The 6,659-nt window shown below is 41.0% G+C and overlaps 1 long non-coding RNA gene across 1 annotated transcript; it reads right to left on the bottom strand.

The window, feature by feature from the left end:
• Positions 1 to 2,854: 2,854 nt before the first annotated feature.
• Positions 2,855 to 5,426, bottom strand: LOC121924138. Its single transcript, XR_006102534.1, has 2 exons — positions 4,720 to 5,426; positions 2,855 to 3,781 (listed from the first exon to the last, which is right to left on the bottom strand). It is a non-coding gene; the product is annotated as an uncharacterized LOC121924138 (long non-coding RNA).
• Between the last annotated feature and the right edge of the window lie 1,233 nt (positions 5,427 to 6,659).

The following is a 6,659-nucleotide window of genomic DNA, read 5'->3' as shown; positions in this document are numbered from 1 at the left end:
GAGAACCTTTCCCCTTCCCTGACAATGAAATTATATTATATACCTTAGGCTGCATGCATCAACATCACTTTAATTACCATGGCTTAATGCTATGAAATCCTGGGATTTGTAGTTTTGTTATTTAGCCATCTGTCAAAGAGCATTGCTGCCACAACATATATGAAATCCCACAATTCCATAGCATGGAGCTATGGCAGTTAAAGCGGTGTCACACTGCATTATTTTTGCAGTGCAGATGTAGCAAATTCGCTGTCTTTTCATGATAACTGAAATTTACCACCTTAGAGAGGGCTAGGGCTGCCTTCACCCATTAATCTAGACTTTTACAGTCTCTGCAAACAAAGTTCTAGATCAAGGGTGGATCTTAAGTTTTCCAAAAGTTGTTTGACCATAAAGTAGACCTGAACCAGAGAAAAATTATGTGGAAAAGAGTTGCTTAGTTTAATTCTGTGAATACACACTTCTTTTACTGTCTTGAATCTCCCACCATTCAGCTTCAGATGAAACCAGTGCCAGAATTATGTTATTCTCCACATCATGCATACCTTTTTATACCTCATTATGTTTCTTTCCCTTTTCAGACACCCCCAAAAGTGACTTAAGCCCAATTCTTGTAGTTTTTCCCTTATTCTCCCAGCTACATTATCATTTTGGTTATTCTTTTCAGGACCTTCTCCATTTCTACACTGTCACTTTTTAAATGCCAGCAGTGAGAATTTTATGTAATATTCTAAACATGGTCACACCATAGATCTTTTTAAGGGTAGTCTCATGTTGATGGTTTTAAGATCCCTAACACAGAATTAATATTTCTTCCAGTAGCCACACACTGGGTTGATATTCTCATTGGGCTGACCCTTAGTCCCTTGACTAAGGCCTTGTGTGTTTGTGTTGATATGGTATTTTTAAGCAATGGACACCACTTTACACTTACAGTGAAGTGTTTGCTATTTCGCTATACTTACCTTCAGTTTAGAGAGATTCCCCCTAGAGCTCATTGTAACCTCTTTTTATTTTTACCATCTTGAATTATTTGAGATTGTCAACAAGCAACCCCATTGTTCATAATTTATTGAAAAGTTTTTGTTAAAGGTCCTAATACAAATCTTGGAAGAACTCACTTCTTACAGCTGTCTCTTGAGATAATTGTGTCCATTTGTTCCTACTCTCTTTTTCATTTGTCAAAAGTTTTCTGAAAGTCCACATATACAACAGCTATGGGATATGTGTTGTAATATTACAATTCATATCTTTCACTCATTCCGATTTAAATTTCTGTTCAACTAAAAATTCAGGCCGTCACATTTAAATTCTATTACCTCCTGAAATGATGGTTAAAGCAGGGGTGGGAACTCTATGTGCCTCTCAGATCTTGCTTGACTACAAATCCCATCAATGACATGCTTAGTTGCAGCTCAACATAATCTAGAGATGAAGTCTAAATGATTCTCCAATGCAGTAAGGCAATCCTGGCTAGGAGATTCTGACAGTGTAGAGCGAAGCTAAAATCCCATTCCAAGATAGCAAAGTAAAGTTTCACTTGCCTAATTCTACTGTACACATGCCCAGAACAGCAAATGTGAAAGGAAAAAGGGAGGGGAGAGGCAGGTAGGCAGCTGGGCAGGAGCACAAGGGAGTTTTCCTTGCAGTCAATCAGCAGACATTTGGTGGAGGGGAGCCGTGCTCTGCTCCCATCTGGAGCAGCCTGCAAAACTACTATCTAAGGAGGTACTTAGACATCTCCTTATACAATATCAGAAAAAGATGTTACATAAGGCCACAAGGTGATTTTGCTTTTAAAAACTTAGGAGCTAAACAGACCACCCTTTTGGGGTGGCCTGCCACTGCCCCTTCAGAGTCGGCCCTGATCCGGCCTTTCCCCGGCGCTAAAAGGAATGGCAAAATTCCGCTTCTGTTCACGTTAGGGAAAAGGTGCCTTGCCACCTGGCGGCACTTTCCAGCACTCCTTTTGGCACGTGTCTTTCGGACACAGCGCCAAAGGAGTGCCGTGATGCTGTCCGCCATGCGGTCAGGTGCACAGAGTGACAGTGGCATCAGGGCAGGGACGTAGCCAAGGGGGGGGTTCTTGGGGTCCGGACCCCCCCTTCCATTAGAAATGAAATGGTGTGTGCTGCTGCGCCGCCGCACTCAAGCCCCATTATAATGGTGGCACTTAGTCTGGCCCCCCCTCCTAAAATCCTAGCTACGTCCCTGATCAGGGCAACATTGGGGCATGTGTCATGTGGATGCCATACCCCCAGGCAGAGTATAATGCTGGTCTATTCAGCCCCTAAGTTTTCCAAGCTCTGAGAATGAACTAGGATTTATTCTTGTTTATCTTATTATCAAATCTACTTTATACCCTGCCTTTCCCCCAAACAAGGACTCCCAAAACATGGCTTGCCAAGATCAATTATCATTCAGTAGCAAAGATGTATGTATGTAAATATGTATGCATTCAAACACTGGCTCACTATAAAATTTGCTGGACTTTCACTAAATTAATGTTTTAGGTGAAATCTACACTTATTTGGAAAAGAAGAATCTGGGCATACCACTGTTGGTCTAGGTCTAGTATTATAGTCAGTCAGATTCAGGACCTTGTACATTACCTGCTATCTTGCCCGTTATCTTGTCCTTTGTACATGAAGAAATTCCTCTTGTACATCTTTAGTAATAATTATGTTTAAAATTTCCCCTTGGTTCTGTGTACAAAGGAGAAGATAACATGTAAAGTTCAAACCCCTGAACCTGACTGACCATACCTATGAATGCCTTACCATTGCAACAGATTCCTCCCCTCCAAATAACTTCTTTTTAAATTCCCTCATCAGAAATCTAGTCAAACAAAAGCTTTACATCCTTAATTGTTTTAATGTCTACACATTTCTCTGAGATTTGAAGGTTTTTTTTTTACCATGGTCAAGAGAAGTGGTACAACATGAAAAGCTCAGATTCTGAAGATATTACACAGAATCACAGAAATTGAAAGAGGCGTTCAGAATGTCACAAATGCTGGGATAACAGAGGCATTAGCCAATATAATAACAACATTATTACAGCATATAATTACAGCGCTTTAGAAATAAAGTTTAATAATAATAATAACAACAGTAATGTTTATTTATAACACCCTTTTCACTAAATTGCAGAACATCAAACATATATAATAAAGGATGAAACAATAAAACATAACACTAGAATATACTAAAAATGAAATCCTCCCCACCCCATCAGTCGCTACCCATCTTGGCAACTTTGGGCACACTCAGCAGCTTAATCCAGTGACTCAAAGGTGGTCTTCAACTCTTTATGAAAATGGGTAAGATCCTCCTCCAGTTGGAGGTACAAAGATAAAATGCTTCACAAATGCAGATCCAGATCCTAAAGGATTCGCAGACTTGACAGACTTGTACATGTTGGCTGAAACACCAATAATAGTTTGTCTGATGAATAGCTGGTGAGGCAGGCTTTTCCCATTTTCTCTCTGCTTTGCTGTTCATTTATACTCAGTATGGGATCCTGGAGGCAGCAGCCATTTACTTTGCCTGTTTTAGGCAGGCATGCAGCTACAGTAGGATGGGCACTTGTGCATCTACATTCCAAAAGGCACATCAAACATGAAGGGGACAGTGATGGAGTTATATATAATATGTGGCAGTCAAGTTGAAATCATACAAACTTTCAGTTTTTCCTTCAGGCCATTAATCACATCTCTGCCAAATAAGCAAGTTGGCAATAAAAACTATTGGTGAAAGATGTGTATGATGAAGAAAACAGACTGGAAAGGGAAAAAACAAATATGAGTTTCCACTCAATAGTATCTGGTAAAGAAATGTTTCCCCCCATCATAACTTAATACTAATTTGACATTCCTTGAATACAGATAGAGTCTTGTAGGAACAGCAGAGATTTGCTGCAATAGGCTAATTTTATTCCCCCCCAAACTAAAAAAATATATCAGTTTCTAGGCCACAAAGCAGCACCAAAACCTGAGGATTTTTCTTTTTCTCCTTTCCTTCTTTCCTTCCCATTCTTTGCATTCTAATTTGAATGCAAGTCTACTATCATGTGGATGTTTCTATGGTAGCCAACATTTCCTCTGGGAGCAGAATCAGCACCTCCTCTCAGACTAGTAAAACTGGAGATGTGATTAGTGCTTTATAAAATGTCTCATACTGTGAAATAAAATGAACACTAAAAATAGGAAATACAAAATGTCCAAACTCAACAGCCACTAAGAAATGGCCCACTTAATGTGCACATCTGGAAGTTTTAATCACTGGCATCTTCTTTTCCCTGCTTCTGAACAGAATAGAGCACTCTCGTGATGTGGAATAGCCAGGTCAAATCCTTGTGTGTGTGTCATAATTCAAGATTATAGAATCGTAGTGTCATAGAGTTAGAAGAGACTCCAAGGGCCATCCAGTCCAATCCTCTGCCATGCATGAACTCATAATTAAAGCACCCCAACAGATGGCCATCCAGCCTCTGTTCAGAGACCTCCAAGGAAGGAGACTACACCAAACTTCAAGGGACTGTGTTCCACTGTAAAACAGCTCTTACTGTCAGGAAGCTCCTCCTAATGTTTAGGTGGAATCTATTTTCCTGCAGCTTGAATCCAATGCCCTGTGACCCAGTCTCTGGAAAAACGGAAAACAAGCTTGCTCCTTCTTTCATATTACATCCTTTCAAATATTTAAAGATTCTGATACGTACTTTTATTTATACTACACCTCTGCCAGCTTACTAGTTCTCTTCAGAGTTATAAGATTTCTCAGCTGGCTATGAAAAAATAAATAAGACCAGTGAAGTCGGATTGCAGAATTCATGCTTGGATGCCAGCTTGACTTGTTATGGTGTGAACTCACTGGAAGGGGCACTTGCCTGTCTTAAGAGATAGGAAGTTCATTAATGCAAACAAAGGGTTGCACCAAAGAGAGAAAACCATTCACAATAGGGGAGGGGGGGGAAATAATGTGATTTAGTGTACTATAATAACAATAGCAAGTACATTTCTATACCGCTTATCAGTCCACTTAAGCACACCATAAGCGGTTTACAAAGTGTAAGCTAACTGCCCCTGACAATCTGGGTACTCATTTTAGCCACCTAGGAAGGATGCAAGACTGAATCAACTCTGAGCCCCTGACTAGGATCAAACTCACAACCGTGTGGTTTGTGACTGAGCGGCTGCAGTACCTGCATTTAATCACTGCACCACCAGAGCTCTTACAAGATAAGCCAAGGAACAGGAAGGACAGCAATGAAAGAACTAGAAAAAAATCTTGAAAAGCAAAGATATGAATCTGAGCATTACAGTCAGAAGCGTCCAAGCCATCGTATTCCCCATTACCATGTACAGATGTGAGATGTGGACAATGAAGGAAGTGGATAGGAAGAAAATCAACTTAGTTGAAATGTGGTGCTGGAGAAGAGTGCTGAGGATCCCATGGATGGCCAAAAAGACAAAACAAATGGGTCCTTGAACAGGTCAAGCCTGAAATCTCCTTGGAAGCCAAGATGATTAAGTTGTGGCTGTTGTACTCTGGACACATCATGAGAAGAAACAACTCATTAGAAAAGACCATAATGCTAGGAAAGGTGGAGGGAAGCAGAAAGAGAGGAAAACCACATGCCAGATGGACAGACTCAATGAGGAAGGTTGCGGGAATGGATATGCAGGAACTAAGCAAAGCAGTGGAAGACAGGGACACTAGGACTGTATCTCCCTGTATAGCAATAGCAAGTACATCAATGCACTTAAGCATTCTCTAAGTGGTTTACAATGTGTAAGCTAGTTGCCCACAACAAGCTGGGTACTCATTTTAGCTTCCTAGGAAGGATGCAAGCCTGAGTTGAGCTTGAGCCCTTTTGCTGGTACAGTATTGAACTTGCAGCCTTATGGTTTGTGAGTGAGTGGCTGCAGTACAGGCATTTAGCCACTGTGTCACAAGGGCTCGTTTTAACATAAGGACTGTTTTAAATTTTGTTAGCTGCCTTGAATCCCTGTACTGGAAGGAAAGCAGGATAAAAATAAACAGAATAAACATACACTTGTCCCTCCCTATTCGCTAGGGTTAGGGGCACAAGACCCCTGTGAATGTGGAAAAAATGTTTTTACCTGAGAGGACACCTCTCTAGGGATCTCTAGGTCCTCCAATGCAACTCTGTGATCAACCTCCAACAGACACTGACCCTAGAACCGCACTGGAGGAGCTACAAAGGCCTATTCTCTCTGGGAACCTCTAGGTCTTTCAGTGCATCGCTTAGTTAAAGTTGACCATAGAGTTGCACTGGAGGAAGACCTAGATATTCCTAGAGAGAACGCATTAATCACATCCGTAGATAACCAAATCCGCAAATATCAGTCGTAAATGTGGAGGGATGAGTGTATAATAATAAGTAATAATAATCCACAGGGTCATGAATCGGCGTTGACTAGGGGGCAGGTAACAACAACAGCAACTTATCCACAGAGGGGCAGCATGACCTAGTGGTTTGAGTGTCAGACTGTGGCTCTGGAGACCAGGGTTCGAATCCTTGCTCGGCCATGGGAACCCAATGGGTGACCTTGGTCGAGTCACACTCTCTCAGCCTCAGAGGATTTTAATTGTACTGTTTTTCTATGTTTTTAATTGTACTGTTTTTTAATATGA

This window comes from Sceloporus undulatus, chromosome 2 (assembly GCF_019175285.1).
Source record: "Sceloporus undulatus isolate JIND9_A2432 ecotype Alabama chromosome 2, SceUnd_v1.1, whole genome shotgun sequence".
In the NCBI taxonomy this organism is placed as follows: domain Eukaryota; kingdom Metazoa; phylum Chordata; class Lepidosauria; order Squamata; family Phrynosomatidae; genus Sceloporus; species Sceloporus undulatus.
This window is presented reverse-complemented; position numbering and strand designations above follow the sequence as displayed.